This window comes from Prionailurus viverrinus, chromosome B3, assembly GCF_022837055.1.
Source record: "Prionailurus viverrinus isolate Anna chromosome B3, UM_Priviv_1.0, whole genome shotgun sequence".
In the NCBI taxonomy this organism is placed as follows: domain Eukaryota; kingdom Metazoa; phylum Chordata; class Mammalia; order Carnivora; family Felidae; genus Prionailurus; species Prionailurus viverrinus.
The window spans coordinates 16,137,868-16,159,320 of record NC_062566.1 but is presented as its reverse complement, the minus strand read 5'-3'; the positions used below and the strand labels follow the sequence as shown (position 1 = coordinate 16,159,320).

The window sequence follows — 21,453 nt, the reverse complement described above, 5'->3', positions numbered from 1 at the left end:
GGGGGGGCGCGTTGCATCACGGAGACTGCGCTTGCGTCGGCGGAGACTGCGTGTTGCGTCACAAGGGCTGCGCGTTGCGTCAGGGGCGTTTGCCTTGCCGCTGCGCGTCGGCCGAAGGAAGCGGGTGGTGTCTGTGCTTCACCTTGAGTCACAGCAGTGGCTTTTGTTGTAATTAAAAGTGTTGTCCTTACCAAGCCCCCCAAATAGAGGACAGGAACCAAAACTCCTAAGCAAGTGTGCGGCTCGTTTTAGGACCACACGGACTCCGGCAAATACTGCAGAAGTATTACGAGTTTTAAAATCGCGAGTATTTTCAGATGGAGGGAACTCAAAGAACGAATGTGGGAGAAAAGTAAGGGGAGGAGGAAGGTAAGAGTGTGAAAGTGAAGTAAAAGCATTTCTCTCTACATACAGCGACGTTGAAAAAATAAAAGACCCAGATGACTCTTAATTTGCTTTGCCTTTGCCACCCCCACCCCTCGGTGCAGGTTCAAACCGGCCTAAACATTTACCACCAGTTACTTTTCTCTAATGCCCTGAAGAGTTTATTAAAAACGAATGTTTGATAAAGACAGGCTTGCCTTGTAAACAGGACTCTTAACCATGTTTTTGCTATTGCAGTAGTTATAATTAAACTCCCCCTGCTAGACAACCAGGACAAACCAGCACATAAAGCACGTTACAATCAAGTGTTCTTCTTATTTCTCTTGGAAAGCACTTGCTCACGTAAATTGCGTTGGGCCCACAACCACAATTTTAGCAGAAATGAGTAAGAATGCTACAAACAGAAACGTGCTCTCTCAAGAGATTCTCAGTTAATTTTGGGCATCACTGATCAAGAACTGCAATAATGCGAATCTCTTAAATTTCTTAATTTTTTATATATTAGCCTTAGGGCTCAAAGAAAACAGAACCCAGGGGTATCATGTGCAACCCTAATAGCCAACATGAGTCATTTCATTAGCTCAAACCATCTGCAGTCTGCTGCCATTATTTCTACAGATCTTAGCAAATGTGTTCCTTTTCTATTTACTGACTTGCAGAGAAGAAACTGAATTTCCTGCTTTATCTTATTGAAAGCAGCGCCCAGAAAGTGGGAAAACTCTTCAAAGAACCAAATCAAACTGAGTTCCTCTTTAATGCAAATATATTCAAAGGAAAGCAATTCAAAACACATTATTTGAATAATAGCATCAAAACACAACCTTATTAAAATTTCATTAAGTGTTAGTAACATAAAATTTTTGTTTGTAATTCAATATGAAAATGCAATCTGATAATGGCATCGGAACTGCAATACTAAATGTAAAATGATACTCCATGTTGTGATGCAAGTATGCTAAAATCTAGTGAGCTATGAGTAATAACTCTGTTCCACGCAAGATCTAACAATATATCCTCAAGCATCTGTCTTAATGACAGAAGCCTACTAAGAAAAACAAATATATCATCAAGGCACTCATTTTTTTTTTTTTACAATGAGAAAATTCATCTCCATTTTCCTTACAAATTTGGGCTTCATGTTAAACCTCCTGCAATAAAAAATTCTGCAAAAGTCCCCTCCAATAGAATCAGCTGTAACGTGAATTAAAAAAAAAAAAGATGAAAGAGAGAAAGAAGGGAGGAAGAATCAGCAACCAACAGATAACAGAGAAATGCAAAATGAGATGAAAGCCACTGTCAACAATTAGGCTGCATTTTCATTGTAAATCTGCAGTGTCCTTCAGCAGCATCTGTACTCAGCAGATTGTCATACTCAAAGTCAGAAAAGATTTCAGTTAAAACACCTCCCTACACTGTGTCCAGGAGAATGCACATGAGAAAATACATCTAATAATACTAGAATGAAGTTTAGGCGTCACATGGAGAAGTCACCCAGACCCACACTCCATTTTAGATTGACATGGGAAGCCATGGATGTTTGAGGAAAAACTTGTGATGATAATGACACAAACACTAATAATAATACATACAAACAACAGCTAATGATTATTGCAAAGGGTCAGACTATTCTAAGTGGTGTACATATATTACTTCAGTCACTACAATAACCCTGTGAGGCCTGTGTGTTTATTATGTTTCTCTTCTCACAAAGGAAGAAACAGGCACAGAGAAAATATTAACTGTCCTATAGCAAGTAAGTGGCGGTTCTGAATTAAGACGGTGCACCTTCAGAGACTCCTCTTAACCATATGTTAAAGCAGACAGAACATAGTGTCCTTAAAAAAGCAAAGTTATGGAGCCATATGGACCTAGATTAGGAACCTGTGTAATATCAAGGCAGCTACTGACACTCCTTTCTGTTTCCAAATCCGTGAAATGAGATTACTGTAGTCTCCCCTGATCCACGCGGAACACATTCCAAGACCCTCAAAGGATGCCTAAAACTGCAGATAGTACTGAATCTTATATATACTATGTTTTCTCCTATACATACATATATATACCTATGACAAAGTTGATAAATTAGTCACAGTAGGAGATTGAAAATAATAATAATAAAATAGCGCGATTACAACAATATACTGTAATTAAAGTTATGTAAATGTAGTCTCCCTCAAAATGTCACCCTTCTGATATGGGATGATAAAATGCCTACGTGATAAGATGAAGTGAGGGGGATAACGCAGGCATTGTGATGTAGCATTAGGGTATTGACCTGAGATTATGTCAGAAAGAGGATCATCTGCTTGCAGACCACAGTTGACCAAGAGTAATTGAAACAGTGGGAAGTGAAACCACAGATAAGGGGGGGGGACTACTATAATAATCCAGGCATTAGGGAACTGATGAGAGGTTTGCCAAGTACCTCGCATAAGGTGGGACAGGGTAGTTGATAATAGATTGCTTCTTTCCAGAGGGTGTATGTTAAGGAAAGTGTCTGAGGACTTTACAAAGCTGTATATAGAAAGATGTTTACTGCAGTGAAACACAAGTACATACAAAAATCAGAAAAAAGTATGGAAAAAACATATTAAGGTGCTATTAAAATTATTTTAAAAATGAAATTAATGTTGATTGTGTTGCTTGGGAGATAAATGAGAAATACATTCTGAATGATTTTGACTTCATGGTAACACCATGCCGTAGCAGTTATACACATTCAAATTTTCAGCAAATTCAGTGTGACTTGAATACGACATTTATGACTTTTTGTTCAGCCAGTGAAGTAATAAAGACAAGTGGTTTAAAAAGAAGAACATTTTCAAATGGTTTATGGTAATGATCTTAATATTTTTATTACTAGACAAAAAAGTAAAAATTCTTTGAGGCAAAAATTAAGCTAGCTGAGATTTCAAATGCATTGAACAAAGAAATGCCTACTATCACTTGCTCTTTAGATGTCTGAGTAATTAATTGCTTTATTTCATCTCCTTGGTAGCAAATGACTGCCAGCAATCTCTAATCATCTTTATTTACTAGGTTCTCCTCTTCACTCCCTGGTATTTCTTGCAGAAACAGACAAAGATTTAAAATTTTCTGCCAGGAACCTAGTGCAAAAAGCAGGTAAGGGCTTTTGGGGGAGAAAAGCAACGATAAAAGCATGCAGCCATCATATATGAGCAGCTTCACTGCCTTTTCCAGTGAAAGAAAGTGGGACCGTATGCAGTATGTGAGCAAAGGAGTTGGAGCGGGGGAGGCAGATACTATTTTGGTGAGTAGACAGGAGGAAAACGATTCCAGATATTTTAATGGTTGTAATAAAATCCCTTGTGTCCATTCATAACAAAGATCCATACGGGTTAAGTCACACAGCAGGACTACATGAAAACACTTTATCTCTCTTGAAAGGATACTTTTAAGTGGCAAGAGAGCTTTCCTTGACTGGTGGAAGAGGCGGGGGTGGGGGGTGGGGGTGGAGAGGTGCAGTTTGATGAGATAGCTCTTTCCAAGCATTGCAGCCATTTGGCCCAGAAGCACCTTCTCAGACTCTTTTCAAGAAATATAAACCTTCCAGTTACCTGGAGGCTTTTACTTATGAAAATCATTAAGGTCTGTTAAGTTATAAAATTGTAAATATACAAGGTCTCTCAGTGGTGGCCAAAAATTTTTTGTTTGCTTGTTTTTGCCACTTGTTCTGCATCTTTTCGCTTTAGGAACTCCTTCCCATCTCTAGGAGACCTTAGTAAGGCTCTACCTTTTTTTCCTGAGTGCACATGATTCAGGGCAGCCACAGAGACTGGTTCGGAAGTCTATTCAGCATCCTTTCAGAGGCTCACATAGGTTCTCTTTCCCTGAGCTAACAAGCTAAACAGTGATGGAAGCCTAGCCTCCTTTGCCTTTGCTTGGGCATAACCTGCTTCATGGTGAAGCCAGCTCAAAGGAGATCTAAGAGATGGAGAAATCCTAATGCTGCCAACTCCTGGATCCTGAGTTCAAGGTCAAACTAGGAATAACTACTTACTAAAGCAAGTCAGCTGTCCTTTCACTTTATCTGCTTCCAGTTGGTTCTCCTCACTTGGAACTGAAAAAATTCTGGCCAAGCAATATCCAAACCCAATGAAGCAGGAGAAAAGAGGGTATTAGGGAATGAGACTTTGTTTCAAAAGGAGGGGCCTAGACAAAGTTAATATTACCTGTAAGGTTACTGAATGTAATCAGATGTTATCTGAATATAATTTGATATTTTTATTGTTTCTTGGCATATTCTGTGGTTGAGGAATGCACTTATGATTTTAATTGCTGGCAATAAGGCCAAAGTAAAAATCAGGAAAGACTGTTTTTCCATATGGAATGTACATGTGAGCTAATCTGGTGATTTACCTCTGCAGAAAGAAGTTTCAGATGACTTAGAACATATTTGAAAACATTTGCTATTCTAGAGTAGCTGTGTTCTATTTAACCCAAAGCATTTCCCTACAGGCCACACCGTTCAAGATGACAGAAGCCTCATTCTTTTCTTCTAGATTTCACTTTAGCCTGTAACAGAGGTAACTCACAGGGCAAGGGAACCAAGAAGGAGAATGGACAAAACTAATACCCAGAGAGGGATAAGACAGGTAAGTTTTGAGAAAACTGAGCAAATTGAAATGGGTTAAGAATAAAAGAAGGGAATTGGAACGAAATACAGAAATAATGAAGGCAGACAAGAAAGATCCCACCTATGCATAACTGGTGGTCCTGAAGGAGACAACAATTATAAACAGAAAACCAGAAATAATATTCCGAGGTACTTTAGAGGTGGCTGTAGGAATCCTGGAGAAATGATAATTTTGCACAGGTCCTCTGTTTCTCATTCCCTCTTCTTCCTGGTTCCCTCCTTTGAGTTAAATTAACTGAAGCAGGCATGCTTTCAAGGCTGGAGAGTACACAAAGACCATGGGTTCTTCAAAGTCTGCAGAGAAGAGAGTTAGTACAGGGCTGCTTCCTCCCTGAGATGAAAATGAGAACTTAGGTACCTGATAAGGAGAAGGCTTGCCCCTTTCCAAGGCCTGGGAAGACCCAGGATCATTTACTTGTGGATATTCAGCCGTCAGAAACCCATGTCTCCCTTCTGAGAGCCTGCAGCTGTCTTCTTTCTGAGGCTAGTTCTCCAAAAACCTGCCCCAGGCTGCTGACTAATTGCCCACAGTAGAAGCCTTACAGGCAGGTCAAATGCTATGAGGCCTTGAGCAGTTTTGCTCCCTTTTAAGCCTGGGCTCCTAGAGGTTGCTTCATGGTGCCTCAGGAGACATGTAAACAGTGTATTCTTTGATTCACAATGGCTTATAAAAGCAAAGTCAGCTGTGCCAGAAACTTCTGGGCCTCTCACCACTTGTTCCAGCCTAATACCTTACCAGCAACTCCCAAAAGCATGATCTGCAGAGGAAAGAAATAAGTGCAAACCTGGCACAGGTGAAATAAGAAAACTCATCAACGATGATCCAAGAATTTGAAGAAGTAATAAAATTGACAGCTACACTGACCAAGAAAGAACACCCACATTGATTAAAAAAAATGAGGAATGTGGGTACCTGGGTGTCTCAGTAGGTTAAGCATCTGACTCTTTATTTTGGTTCAGGTCATGAACTCACAGTTTGTGAGATTGAGCCCCATGTCGGGCTGTGTGCTGAAAGTGCGGAGCCTGCTTGGGATTCTCTCTCTCTCTGTCTCTCTCTCTCTCTCTCTCTCTCTCTCTCTCTCTGCCCCACTTGCATGCTCTCTCTCTCAAAATAAATAAAATTCAAAAAAATCAGGAATGAAGGGGGGTATATCACTACCAACCTTAAAAAGGAAAAAAAGTTTATAAGGGGATGCTATGAGCAATAAACAACTGTATACGAACAAATGAGGTAAATTTGGTGAAATGGAAAAGTTCCTAGAAACACACATTTCAAGAAGAAATAGAAAATATAAAGAAACAAAGATTGGCTTAGTTTAAAAACTTACCATAAAGAAAATCCAGGTCCAGATGGTTTCATTGGTGAATTCTACCAAAATTCTTTACAAAAGAATTAAGACTCTTTACAAACTTTTCCAGAAAATGAAGAACTGATTCCCAACTCATTCTGAGTCCAGTACTGTCTTGATACCAAAACCAGCCAAAGACATTATTAGAAAACTACAAACCAACATTTCTTACAAATACAGATGCAAAAATCCTTATCAAAATAGTAGCAAACCAAATGTGTATACATATATAATATATATTATATATATAATATGTATATATAATACATATTATATATGTAATATGTATATATATATATATATATATATATATATATATATATATATATATAAAAGATTGAAGACACTACCTATCAAAATCGCAGCTGCATTTTTTTAAATAGAAATTGACATGCTGATCCTAAAATTCATAAGGATATTCCAGGGACCCAGAATAGCCAAAACACTCTTTAAAAATTACAAAGTTGAAGGAGTCCCACTTCCTCATACTTCCACAATAATGTCAGAACAACACTATTGTAATCAAAGCTGTGAGGTACTGGCACAAACATAAGACATATTGTTATGGGCTGAATTGTGTCTTCCTCCTCCTCAAATTCATAAGTTTAAGTCCCAATTCCTTCTACCTCAGAATGTGACTGATTTTGGAAATAAGGTCTTTAAATAGATTAAGTTAAAATGAGGCCATTAGGGTGGGTTGCTAATCCAATAAGACTAATGCCCTCATAAGGACATCATCCTTCATCCTTGGAGGAAACACCAGGGATATGTGCACACAGAAAGAAGGCCATTTGAGGGCACAGTGGAAAGGCAGCTGTCTGCAAGTCAAGAAGAGAGGCTCAGGGGAAACTACACTATTGCTAATACTTTGGTCTTGGATTTCTAGCCTCCAGATTGTGAGGAAATTTCTGTTGTTTAAGCCGCCCAGTCTGTGTATTTTGTTATGGCAACTCTAGTAAACTGATACACATACAGAGCAGTACAGTAGAAGTGAGAGTGCAAAAGCAAATCCATGCATCTATGGTTAACAGATTTTCAAAAAAGGGACCAAGATAATTCAGCAGGATAACAACAAATGGTGTTGGGATAATGGATATCCTCATTCAAACGAATGAACTGGACCCTGACCTTACACCACATACAAAATTAACTCAAAGGGGATCATAGACCCAAATGTAAGAATTAAAATTCAAAAACTCTTAGAATGAAACATTGGAGCAAATTTTCATGACCTTCCATTTGTCAATGATTTCTTAAATAAGACACTAAAATCCCAGGTGATAAACAAGAAGGTTGAGAAGTTGGATTTCATAAACATTAAAATTTGTGTGTGTTCAAGGAGACTCAAGAAAGTGAAAAGGCAATCTATGCAGTCTGGGGGAAAATCTTTGCAAATAATCATGTATCTGATAAGGGACATATATACAGAACATATAAACAACTCTTGCAACTCAATAAGAAGACACAAATCCAATTGTAAAACTGGGCAAGGGATTTAAGTAGACATGTCTCCAAGGATGTAAGAATGGTTAATCACATGAAAAGATGTTCATCACAACTGGTCATTAGGGAAATGCAAAATCAAAACCATATATACTACTTCACATTCACCAGAATAGCTTTAAACAAAAAGGCAGATAATATCAAGTTTGGCAAGGATGCAGCGAAACCTCATATGTTGCTGGTGGGACCGCAACATGCTACAGCTTCTGTGGAACACAGTTTTGTTGTGGGGAAGGTGGGGTATGGGGAGTGACTGCTAAAGGGTATATGATTTCTTTTTGGGGTGATTAAATGTGATAAAATTAGATAATGATGGCTGCATAACTCTGAAGTATGCTAAGAAGACATTGTATACTTTAAACAAGTGAATTTTATGATATGTTAATTATGTCTTTATAAACCTGTTTTAAAAAGAACCCGAAGAAGGTCAAGCTGAAGAATCTTTAATAAGATGTTCCTTCTGAAGTATAATGAGATGAAATCAGAAAAGAAGACTAAGAAAACAGTAATGAGAACCATCAAGTAGATGCAGTTAGGGCACCCAGACTTTCTGGATCAATAGCAACAGAAAGAATTAAAAAAAATTTTTTTAATGTTTATTTTTGAAAGAGAGAGAGAGAGAGAGAGAGAGAGAGCGTGAGCAGGGAGGGGCAGAGAGGGAGACACAGAAACCAAAGCAGGTTCCAAGCTCTGAGCTGTCAGCACAGTGCCTGACATGGGGCTTACACACAAACCATGAGATCATGACCTGAGCCAAAGTTGGACACTTAACCACCCAGGCGCCCCAGCACCCAGGCGCCCCAACTGAGCCACCCAGGCGCCCCAACAGAATGATTTTTTTTTTAATTTTTTTTTCAACGTTTTTTATTTATTTTTGGGACAGAGAGAGCCAGAGCATGAACGGGGGAGGGGCAGAGAGAGAGGGAGACACAGAATCGGAAACAGGCTCCAGGCTCCGAGCCATCAGCCCAGAGCCTGATGCGGGGCTCGAACTCATGGACCGCGAGATCGTGACCTGCCTGAAGTCGGACGCTTAACCGACTGCGCCACCCAGGCGCCCCAAGATTTTTTTTAATTAAAAAGTTAAACTAAAGTGGAGGAGAGTCTACTGTTGAAATAATGATTTCTCCACTGTCACAAAGATTTTTGTTTATATTTTAGGTGATTAATGAACATCCTTATGCTATATGGTTTATGGAACACAATTTCATCCTTTCTCTGCCACCAATTTCTTTCCTCTGGGTCCTGGAAGACTTCTCACAGGTTAGTTCTCAGCCTCTTCACCTGCAGAAGGGCAGGGCTGAGTTAGGCAAACTTTCAGCTATAAAATATGATTAATATATGAAAGAATTCTAAATCATAAATCATACACACATATTGGAAGGAAAATAGAAAGCCCATCCTGAAAGTAACATGTAAAGAAATACCTGGTTCCTCATTTATTAGATGTCCATATACTGGAGCATCCTGAGTTTCCCAGAGCATCTGCTCATAAGACAATAAATTTCCTAACTTGGCTCTCTTTTCTTTAAGTGACACAATTCTGTGACTTCTAGGACAAGTGGAGGTCTCCATTTAAAAACCACTCTAATGTTGAATGAATCTTTAACAGCAGCAAAATATCTTGAGGAAATGGGGGCTTCGGTTGTTCCTGCTGCTTCCTGGCTTCCTGTACCAGAGACATCAGACAAAGGTAGGCTTTGGGGGCTGCATAAATAGCCTTGGCCCTCAAATATTTTTGAGAGAAGGGCAAAATCAAAAATAGGTAATAAAGTCAATTGTGCATGCATTGTGATCCAGTGGTTTCAAAACTGTATCTTCCCACTCACAAGCAAGAACAAGTACCTGTTCTCTCAAAGAGATCTACCATATCAAAACATATCAACCTATACTGTGAAAATTGCCTCTGAGTTAATCATAGTGCAGTATGTATAACTCAATGCAGGATATTCACAAAAAAATGCAAAATAAGTTAACATCTACAAAAGTATAAGTATTTTATGGTATGTGATTTTAAGTTCTTCTCCCTTGCTTCACAGGCTCATTTTTCATTTCCATATACAACACTGAAGACAAGATCTACAATAAAAAATAAGGCAACACCCACCCCCACCCCCAAAATAGCCTTTCAGACACATGCAGTGGATTAATAAGGAAGACATACATAACTTGCTTATTGATCTAGCCCAAACTTTGACATAGTCTCCCTTACCCTGAAGTCATATCTTTACTACACTATACTGAATTGAATTTAGCTCCTACAGTTTCTTAAATACGACAACCGGGAACAATGAGATTATATACAAGAACTATACAAGGATCATGAAACTTAATAAAATTTAGAGAAAAAAAATCTAGAAATGTGAGAGTGATTCAGGTGAGACATGTCACCTCATTGACCATGGGGTTCAGTCCACTCACTAATTTGGCTGACCAGATTTCCATGTGTACCTTCTGGAAGCTGCCCATCTGGTAGAAAAAAGACAATCTTAACTGTAAAAGAAGAAGAAGGAGAAGAACAGCAACAATAGTTTTTTTCAGTTCATATAGTCCAGTAAGTGTGATACTTCCCCCAAAAAATATTTTCAGAAATTAAGAATTGATGTAAAGTATCTTTCTCCCTGGAGGGAATCAGAAAGTCAGATGCTCTGTCCTTTGTACATGGGCAACACTTTCTCTTACCTGGACTTTCTCTCTCTCACCTGGACAAAAAGGTATGATGATCATTGCCTTTCTTAGTATGAAAACCATTCAAATAAGTAAAACCTATGCTCAACCAAAACTCTCACTTCTATCCACTTGTCTTAGAGCATTAAAAGACCAATTGCTACTCTAATTCCATGAAAACTTGTAAATCATATAGGGCATATGTGACGACCCTGCTAAGAAGAGAATTTGACCAACTCGTCCCTAGTTCTCTCAGAAGATACCCTCAGAAGCTCAATACTAAAGGAAACTTCAGTCCCGGATCCTCTAAGTGCGTTCCTTGCATGTGCATGAGATGTTTTGGCAGCTCTGTGGAGCTTTCAGAAGCCTTGAACAGAGAAAATAAGAAAGAATGGCATTCCAGGGAATAAACAAGTTTGACCTCAATTGGACAAAAGGAGGCACAAAGCCTGGAGAAGGAAGAAACAGAATAGGTAAAACAGAACACACCCTGTAACACCAGGGGAAAGTAGCAACCTTATAAATACAAACATGTTGGACAGCAAACGTACCAGTGCTGTGCGTGAGAAAGTGATTCAAGGAAGAGAGAAAGCCCTGCACATCGGGTGAGAATCACATGCATCAGGGAAGGAAGAAATCGCAGAGGGGAACCTGCTGCCTACTTGTGTGCCCGCCCAGCTGGCTTGGCCTCAGTGCTGCATCCAGCAACCAGGAAGCCACCGTGGGAAAGCCAGCCCTAAATGCACAAGAGGCCAAGGAGCTCGGTTTCCTGAAGGATCCCTGCCTCCTGAAGCTGGCAACAACATCCCTTCATCTGGCTGGATAAAGCAGGGCATCTTTCTTTCACGAGAAACAAGAGGTGTTTGTTTTTTTTTAATTCAGATTTTATTAATCCCACAGGTTTGAGAGAGGTGGCATGGGAAAATCAAATGTTAGCTAATTAACTGCTTCCTAGGATCCAATCAGTCATTAAAAATGTGCTTATGAAATTTTCTTGAGCTGTTCAGTTGTTTGTAATTATCCAAGTGGTTCATACTACTCATGCATGTTTTCTTTTCCTTTCACATGCACCTCTAAGCAAATTACCTAAATCAGTGTGGTTATTACTTTGGACCTTTAAAAACTGTATATTGAGAAATTTCACACAATGATTAATGTGGATATATCTGTTATGCTTATGGCTAATCCTTTGTGTCCAGGTGTGATTATTAGGTGCAAATTACAGAAATTTAGCCCAACTTATTGCCACTTAATATCAACATCCATTCCCATGTTCACTTGATTAATCTTATTCAAGGGCAGTATTTTTTAAATTTATAAATAAATTATACAACCAAAATAACAAGTGACTGGTTTAAGAGTTGACATGTGGCCCAGTTCTGGCCAGTGAGATGTGAGGAATATTTTGGTAGTGTGTGTGTGTGGGGTGGGGGTGGGGGGTGGGGGGGAGTCTGAGAAATGTCTACTTGCTCTCAAAAAGAGGTTCACAGGAAAAAAAAATCCTCTTCTACACATTTTACATCTGTGTGTAATGCCTCAAGCAGTGGCAATCATCTTGTGACCATGAGCAGAGCTAAGCCAACACATCAAAATATTGAAACTGGCAGAATGAAGAGCTGGAAAGAATCTGAATCCCGGATGACTTCTCTAGGCTGCTGAACCAACTAACTCTGGAGCAGCCCACCTCTGAACTTGTTATTTGAGATAATTTACTTCCTTTGGCATTGAAGCTTTTGTGAGTTGGGCTTTATATCACTTGTAGCCCAAAGCATCCCAACTGATTTCTGTGGATGAAAGAATCCCAACAAAGGGAATATATCAGTTGGTTGTCCAGATTTCGCCTAGTGAAGCCAAGGCTCCCAGTCACTAGCCATGTGCCAACCCCTCCACCTAGCTCTGAGATCTATAGACATTTGAACATCAGCTTGAAGCACTGCTGAAGGTAGTGGTACAAGCCCACAAGTTGGCTGTCAGCCTCCCTCTCTGTGCAAAAAGACATTTAGATGTTATCTGGGAACAGGGAGGATCTTTGGTTTGCCCAGATATTTACAGTCTGTAAGTTGGAAAGGCAGAATTTGCTTGGAAGTACTGAAGATACATCCTCATTTTCAGGAACTTCACCCTAGCCTGAGTGATTCCCATCCTCAGCCAGTGGTTCCCTGTGAGTACCTACTGAGGAGTTTACTCCGACCATACACTAGAACAAGGGGATACTGCAAACTCCCCACAGCTCTTACTTTCCAGCAAAGTCATCATTTCTCTATCCACCTGATGGACTTGGAATTTTAGCTTCTCCAGCCCATCCTGCAGGGGACTGAGTCTTTCGTTCACTGCCACTTGGCCTATAGCTGGTCCCTGACCCCTAAGACCTCACTCTATGCTACAAACTTGGTCCCCAGTTTTCTTGGAAAGAGAAGACAGGAAGGTATAACCTGAGGCTCTGGAGGTTTTCAGGAGTTCCAGTGTGTCCTTGCAGTACCCCCAAGTGACTCATGCAGCACCCCCAAGTCTAGCCCTGTTTCCTGCCTAGAAGTGTTCCTAATATGATGACCAGGGTACAGTTGAGCTCTGACAGCCCCAGGCTGGTCAGCTAGCCACATGTTCTCCTATATCCTGTGGCTACTGATGATGCGTAGCATGTGCCCACCGGCTGACTCACAGTTGCACCCCATGGCTGGCCTACGGTAGAGGTGCATGCTCAGCACAGGAAGCCCAAATCAGTAAAACTCTATAGGCCAAAGGTCAGGCAGTATGGAGAAAGGCTGCATCTTCTGGAAGAGCTCAGAGTGAGAAACTGCCATTCCAAGCCACAGTGGAATGATCCAGGGGGTCTTCTGAGCAGAGAGGGAGCCTGTAAGGCCTGCCTGAGGTGTCACTCCACTGTCCTATTGAAAGACAAGTTGCAGGGTACCTGGGTGGCTCAGTGGGTTAAGGATATGACTTTGGCTCAGGTCATGATCTCGTTGTTCGTGGGTTTGGGCCCCCCATCAGGCTCTGTGCTGGCAGCTCAGAGCCTGGAGCCTGCTTCAGATTCTGTGTCTCCCTCTCTCTCTGTCTCTCCCCTGCTCACGCTCTTTCTCTGTCTCTCAACAATAAATGTTTACAAAAAAAAAAAAAAAAAGGTTGCAAGGTGGGCCTGAAGATAAGCTAACCCTATTTGATTCTGAAAACAGACACTATCCCTTTCCTCCCCCTTCGCCCTGCCATATCTAAAGCAAGACAATGTAGTTTGCCAGGCCCAGTTACTCCTTCCCCACAGAGGGAAAATACTTCCACTATCTGCTTCCATCTCTTCCTATTTACCATGGCCTTAAGGAGATCCTGTCATGGCCACCTGCTGAGCCCAAACCAGCACTGGGGAAACTCCAAGAAAAATGATCAGGCAAAGTAAACTCATACATACACCTAAGTACAGTGGTTTTAAGGAAGGAGACAGCCAAATTCCAGAACAGATGGCTACTATGGAGCGCAGCCAATAGAAGAAACAGAATAAGACTATCAAAAACATAATGAGGACACACAAGGAGATATTATTAGAGCACAATAAGATACTTCTGGAACAGAGTAATTCTTGATTTTTAAATGTAAAATTCTAGTAGAGGTACTGTAAAAGAGAATGGTCCCTGCTGAAAGCCAAATTACTATTTTAGAAGGCTCAAATGAAAGATACACGACAAAAGTTAATGAAATAAAAATAATAAGTGAAATATCAAGATATGAAGGGCAGAAATAGAAGGCATAATAAGTAAATCACAGAAGTTGGGGGAGAAAACAAAACATATGACAGAGAATGAGCAAAGAAACTATATCAAAGGAAACACAACTCAAGGCTTTGGATTTGATAGGGTTCTGAAAAGGCAGAATTTAGATCCATCCTGCTAAAATTTCAATAACAATCCTATCAGCTTCCAGAGAAAACAAGTAAGTTGTTTCTAGAAACAATCAGTTTAACATCACATTTTTCACTTGTAATCCAAAAATTCTCAGCCCAGGAAACATATTATTATGTGAGTACCAAGGAGCAGATTATGGGAGGTGCACAGTGGGAAGCAGTGGTCTCAGGTGTCCTCTCTGAGAACACTCCAGTATAGTCTTGCCAAAGAACCAAATCAAACAAGCACCCATGGGAGGTGAAGACAGAGTTTAGTAAGCAATAGTGAGAACAAATCTTGTAATACTTATTTTAAAATCTTAATGGACAATGATAATGTGAATGTAAATTGTACTACAGTTGCCCATAAGGATTCTTGAAATAGAAGAAGGAAGATTTTGGTAAGAACCCGGACCCAAACAATCTCTGAATACCCCAGGAAAAAGGAGAAGAGTGGGGAGATGGAACAGAAAGAAAAATGACTCTAAGAGTCTTCTCCAGGTGGGGTGAGGTCAAGAGGGTACTGAAAATATTTTAGTGTGAGAGTGTGCTGTTTATTAAGCTATGATCTCTCAGTTCCAAATCCACTGCTCTCTATTTTTTTTAAATTTTTTATTAGTTTTGTTTATTTTTGAGAGGCAGAGAGAGACAGAGCGCATGTTGGGGAGGGGCAGAGAGAGAGAGAGACACACAGAATCTGAAGCAGGCTCTAGGCTCTGAGCTGTCAGCACAGAGCCCGATGCGGGGCCAGAACTCACGAACCGTGGGATCATGACCTAAGCTGAAGTTGGACGCTCAACCAACTGAGCGTCCCTCCACTGCTCTCTAATACTGGGGTTGGATCTCTGTAAGCTATGTTTTTCTTCTGTTAGGTGGTTTCATGTTGCAGTCTTCTAACAGGGGGCAATGGAGTAGCCTGAAAAGTGGGGTAAGGTGTAGGACTTCTTCTTCCTGTTTGCTTGTTCTTCCTGCCAGTAAGGTCCTAGCAATACCTCTGCCCTGACAGCAGCAATTGGTTCCAACTTCTTTCAACACTCCCAGAAACAGCTTTCTTGTGCTCTCACACAGGTATGAACAACAGCAAGGGACGTCCCTATATATATTAGAAGGATAACAGAATATTAATTACAATGTTTGCCAATACATTTGAAAACAGATGAAATGGGCAAATTCCTAGAAAAACATAACCTAATAAAACTTATACAAGACACTGACAAGGACATTTTGAAAAGTGTGGATAAAAGGCCAGTCTCCCTCACAAACACATAATCAAAAGCCCTGAACAAAACATTGACAAAATCAAGAGATTCAGCATGAGAAAGCAGAGTTCAATCTAGGAAAGCGAACATGCAAAAATCAATCAAGGTGATTCGTGATTCACTATATTACAGAATAAAGAACTTTCCTATGGCCATCTCAAAAAAGAAAGAAAAGTCATAGGAGAAAATTCAGTATCTACTCATGATCTTAAAAAAAACAGGGGTAACTTGGTGGCTCAGTTGGTTAAGTGAATGACTTCAGCTCAGGTCATGATCTCATAGTTTGTGAGTTCGAGCCCTGCATGGGGCTCTGTCCTGACAACTCAGAGCCCAGAGCCTGCTTCAGATTCTGTGTCTCCCTCTCTTTACCCCTCACCCTCCCCTGCTCATGCTCTGTTTCTCTGTCTCAAAAATAAATAAACATTAAAAAATTTTTTTTAATACTAACAAAATAAGAAACTTAACAATATTGAAATAGAAGGGAACTTAACTGATCACTACAAACAATATGCACTAAACATCGCTTTTTATTGTGAAATGTTGAAAATGTTCCCTCTGAGATAAGGAATAAAAATTATGAAGATTGGGGTGCCTGGGTGGTTCAGTTCATTAAGCAGCCGACTTCGGCTCAGGTCATGATCTGGCAGTCTGTGAGTTCAAGCCCTGCGTCCAGCTCCGTGCTGACAGCTTGAAGCCTGGAGCCTGCTTCTGTTTCTGTGTCTCCCTCTCTCTCTGCCCCTTCCCCATTCACTCTCTGTCTCTCTCTGCCTTTCAAAAATGAATAAATGCTAAAAAAATTTTTTTTAATTATGAAGATTGGAAAGAAACAAAATTGTCTTTTCTTTTTCCAATGACATGATTCTATATGTAGAAAATTGAAAAGAATGTACAGATCAGCCATTAGAACTAGTAAGTTATCAAAGTAGTTGGGTATAAGGTCAATAAGCATCAATCAGTTTCATTTCCATTTTTCAATGGCAAACAAAATGGAATAAAAAATATATGCCATATGTGATACATTTTCCCAGAGATGGATCCCACATGTGCTTTTGTACTATAATGTGAGTGGCTGCTTCTCCCATCAAGAGGTGGGGAAAATCGTTTCAACCCTTCATGTGTGGACTGACTTCATGGCTTGCCCTGAACAACAGAGTGTGGCAGAAGTTACATCATGTGGATTTTGGAGCCCAGGACTGAAGAGGCCTGTATCTTCTGCTTTTGACCTCTTGGGACACTCCCGTTCACAGAGCTCTCTTTGTCATGGACAGATGCCCCACCTAGATTACTGAATGATGACAGGAGAGGCCCAACTTCAGTGGCATCAAAGTTCCAAATACATATAAGTGAGGCCAGTGGGACCATCGGGCATCTTCCAGCCATAATTTGAACACCATCACAGGAGGGACTCCAGGCAAGACAAGCAGATGTAATACCCATAGAACCATCAGGGATAATAAACTATAGATATCTAAGCCGTGATATTTTGAGGTGGCTTGTGGCATAGCAATAGACAACTGAACACTACGCACATCGCCAAAATTAAATAAATAAATAAATAAATAAAAGACAGGATTTATAGCTCTTGAAAGCTATGTAATGTCTCTACTCAGAAAATTATAAAACAAAATATTGAGAGAAATTAAAGATGATCTAAATAAATGCTCATAGGATGGAAAACACACTATGGTAAAGATGTCACTGTCTTTATATTGATTTACAGATCCACTATAACCCATCAAAAATTCTAGCAGAGTTTCTTTGTAGAATTTGACAAGCTGACTACAAAATTTATACAAGAATGCAAAGGACATGAATAACCAAACAACACTGAACAAAAAAAGTGCTTACTTTATTGGATACCCAGATTTACTTATAAAGTTTCAGTTACTTAAGACAATGTATGGTATGGACAAATAGACCAAAAGATCAGAGAATCCAGGAGGTGACCCATGGATATAAGAACACTTCCACATCACAAAGATGATATTTCATAGCAGTGAGGAAAAGGGCTATCTTTTGAATAAATGGACCTAGATCAACTGGATATTCATATGGAAAAATGAAACTATATTTTTTGATTATAAAAAAAATCAAATCAACTCTCAGTAAATTATAGTTTCCAATGCAAAAGGAAAAGTAATAAAACTATTTAAAGATAACACAAGACAAAAATCTTTTTAACCTTGAGGTAGGAAATCTTTATTTCAATCAAGACACCAAAAAGTTCATTGTGAGATGAAAAGGCAAGCCCCCGAATGCAAGAAGATAATCTATATATGTGTGTATATAGACACAGCTGACAAGTTACAAATAACTGAACAAAGGGCTTATCTCCAGCATATATAAAGAGCTCTTTAAAACAAATAAGTACATACAACACAATGGAAAATGGGCAAGAGCTTTTATAGGTACTTCACAAACGAGGGGATCCAAATGTCAAATAAACATGTGAAAAGGCATTCAGCATAATTAATAATCAAGGAGATGCAGAATAAAACTATAGTGAGTTACCATGACTCACCCACCATATGGCTCAAAGGAAAATAAGTGGCAATACCAAGTATTGGTGATAATGGAGATAATGTAAATGGAACAACCACTTTAGAAAATTATTTGGCATTATCTACTAAAATTGAATCCATGCACCCAGAATTTCACTCCTAAGTGGTGCACAAAATGATATGTAAGTCAGTGTTCATAGCAGCATTATTTGCAATAGTCACCAAATTGAAATAATCCAACTGTCCATCCACAATAAAATACATAAATAAAATATGGGACATACACACAATGCAATACAACACAGCAGGGAGAATTAAGGCACCACATCTAAATGCAACATGAATTAATCTCATTCCTTCTTCATTGCTTTTGTGGATTCTGCCCTGCCCTGCCAAGACAAAGATACCAGAGGGACCCTCTTAAAAGCCCCTCCTCTCCTCACCATTACAGTGGTCCTAGCCTTACTTGGAGTAAAAAGGCAAAGTCCTTTAAATCATCCACCAGTCTCCACACAAGGTAGCCCTTGGTGTGCCTCTAACTTTCCCTTCACACACTCCCCTCCAGCCACACCTCTCCTTGCTGTTCCTGGAGTGTGCCAAGCATGCCCACATGTGGGGGCCTCTACACTGGCTAGTCCCTCTGTCTGGAAAGTTCTCCCCACCCCCCCCCTCACTTCCTTAGGTCTCCAGCAACAGGAGAGCACCTCTCATCACTCTATTAAATAGCTCCCCAGTCCTCACACTCCCTATCTGCTTCCTGGTTTTCCTTTTTCACTCTAACACCTGCATGTGACATAGAATTTATCTATGTTTTTCCATCTCCCCTACCTAAAATAAAGCTTCATGAGAATGGGAATTTTGTCTATTTTTTTCACCACTATATCGTCAGCATCCAGAACATTTCCTGGCACACAGAAGGTGCTCAATAAAATCCCGTTTAAGAGCGACCACGTAAAAGATCCTAAAATGACTGATGCTCTCTATCCTTAGGAGGAGCTTATCTACCAGTGCAGGCCTCACTGGGGGGTCCCCTACCTCTCTGAACCTGTGACTGTTTCTCCCCTTGGACAGTGGATTTCTATAGAAGGGAAGTCTCGTGCTTCAGCCTGAGGATGGTTCAGACCAGCAGTCAGCACTCTGGGAGTTGCAAAGAGGGAGGCTGAGATGGCAGATGGAGATGCAGCCTCACCCTTCTCCAGACCCTCACTTAATACCAAGTAGTTCAATGTCCATTTAAAATGTCAAGCTAAAAGAACAAAAGGAAATGTTATTGCTATCTTTTTAAAACTACACAGAGTGAAGCCCCGTGAGAGCTTAGAAACTGTCTACCACCTAAACAGTGGGACACAATCTAAGCTCGCATCTCATGTTTTTCTGATTTTCTACTACCAGACACTGCCTTGAGTGCTATATTTTATATCCCATTTTCCCACCTTCAATAAAATTCACCTGTATCACTCAAAGGATACCTAGCTGAGGCCTGATTGTAATTTTTGCCAATACTTTCAGGACCTTAACAAGTTATTTCACCAATATATGAATACCAACCATCACAGGCTTTGGTTCCATAATTTCATATATGAATTTTAATAGGATTAAGTCACAAAACACAAAAATGTACAATAATATAATGGGTAGATATATTTTGGGATTGGAAAATACAGAGGTTCACCACTGCATATCTTGGTTTAAAAAGGAACAGAGCAGGGGAGGATAATGCTTCTTTCATTTCTCACTTCTTTTCTAGTCTTAGGTATTTTCTAGAACATGTGATTCTAAAAAATGCCGATGCAGGTCAAATAAATTTGCCATGGAAAACAAGATAAAAAGCAAAGCTTCCTGCTTCTCAATACTACTTAGTATTAAAATACAGTGATGACCCTCTCTCTTCTGCAGCAATGCACACAGAATCTGTTTGACAGACCCTGTGTCAATGATGCTGTCACAGAAACACACCAGCAGGATGGATCTGTATGATTCACAGCACGACAGCCATTGCTTATCATGACATCTTGTCTGGATTAAAATCTTCCTGGGGGGCAAACATTATTGTGGAGGACAGAACACAGAGGTGGGCATATGTACTAGGTACGTAGGTTTGGGTTGTGATAGAAATCCATCTCTCTGTCCTTGGCGTTGCTCTCTCCCTGGAGCATGGCTTTTGTCACACACAGGGAGCACAAAAGTAGGTGGCACTGAGCAGCACATTTCAAACTCTGCCGATGGAGACACACTGACTGTGGGACACCCTGATTTAAGTCCAGATATCCTGAGGAGCAGAACTCTTTAGCCTACTGTGCGCTAGCTGCTATATCCAAATCAATACACTCATCTTGTCCTCACAGGGGGCCTTGCAGCAACTGCAAAACAGCAAAGAGATGCTGGGCCTATGATCCTACTGTTCCTTGTAGCCTGACCTCCACTCCTCACCCCCCTCATGTGGTCACCAGGGAGTCCTGCAGCCTAAGGCCGGCAGCAAAAGCCTCTAACCTATAGGCCAGGTGCCCAGAGCCAAAGAGGACATACTGAATCACATCAGAATGAGAGCCCTCTGGTGGGACAGTCTACCCAAGGAAACCAGAGCTCAGAGCCTAGGAAGCGAGGATGGAAGACCAGGAATGAAGAAACAGGTGGAATCAGGAAGGGCAAAGCAGGACTGGCAAATCCTGGAAACACGTTATCGCCAGGGTTCTGGAAGTTCAACGCATGTGGAATGTAGGAGCAAGGCCTAACATTTAGAGGCTAGCGCCAAGAATGAACCAACTCTGCCTTCAGCCACACCCCCACCCTGCTAGTAAACTACAAGTACACTGAGGTGGCGGGGGTGGGGGGGTGGGACGGAAGCCCAGGCACGTAACTGCACCTGTCCTGCTGCAGCTATACAGGTCAGGGGTGGGGAAGGAATCTGCCCTCAGCACCCTTGGTGAGGAAATGAGAAGAACATGTGCCTCTTCTGATATGTAGACCAAGTTCGCAGTACCTTAAAGGTTTGGTTGACAAATACGGAGACTTTCACAGAACATTTCCTAGACGCAGACCCAGTCACTGTTATTTATTACCCGGGAAACTGAACAAGCACATATAAAAGATAAGGGCCAGATCTCAGTAATAAAAGTTCCATTAGTACAAAATTATATTAAAATAATATATTTATTTTAATTATAATTATATGTGACTTTTTAATATATAATATATATACACTTTTTATATATAATTATATAATGTGAGTTTTTGAAGAGTTACAATGAAGTGATTGATGTAA

At 40.3% G+C, this 21,453-nt stretch overlaps 1 protein-coding gene and 1 long non-coding RNA gene across 6 annotated transcripts in view; one reads left to right on the top strand and one right to left on the bottom strand.

Moving 5' to 3' along the window:
• Nucleotides 1-21,453, bottom strand: part of ENTREP2 (endosomal transmembrane epsin interactor 2) — a 454,786-nt gene that overhangs the window by 149,498 nt on the left and 283,835 nt on the right. The gene's annotated exons all lie outside the window — the stretch shown is intronic.
• On the top strand, nucleotides 89-11,525 carry LOC125168741 (uncharacterized). 4 transcript variants are annotated; one of them, XR_007153276.1, is made up of 6 exons: nucleotides 89-369; nucleotides 3,457-3,507; nucleotides 3,586-3,655; nucleotides 4,908-5,000; nucleotides 9,427-9,586; nucleotides 9,933-11,525. It is a non-coding gene; the product is annotated as an uncharacterized LOC125168741 (long non-coding RNA). The 4 variants fall into 4 exon arrangements; XR_007153274.1 differs by having other exon boundaries at nucleotides 3,424-3,507; XR_007153275.1 differs by lacking the exon at nucleotides 3,586-3,655.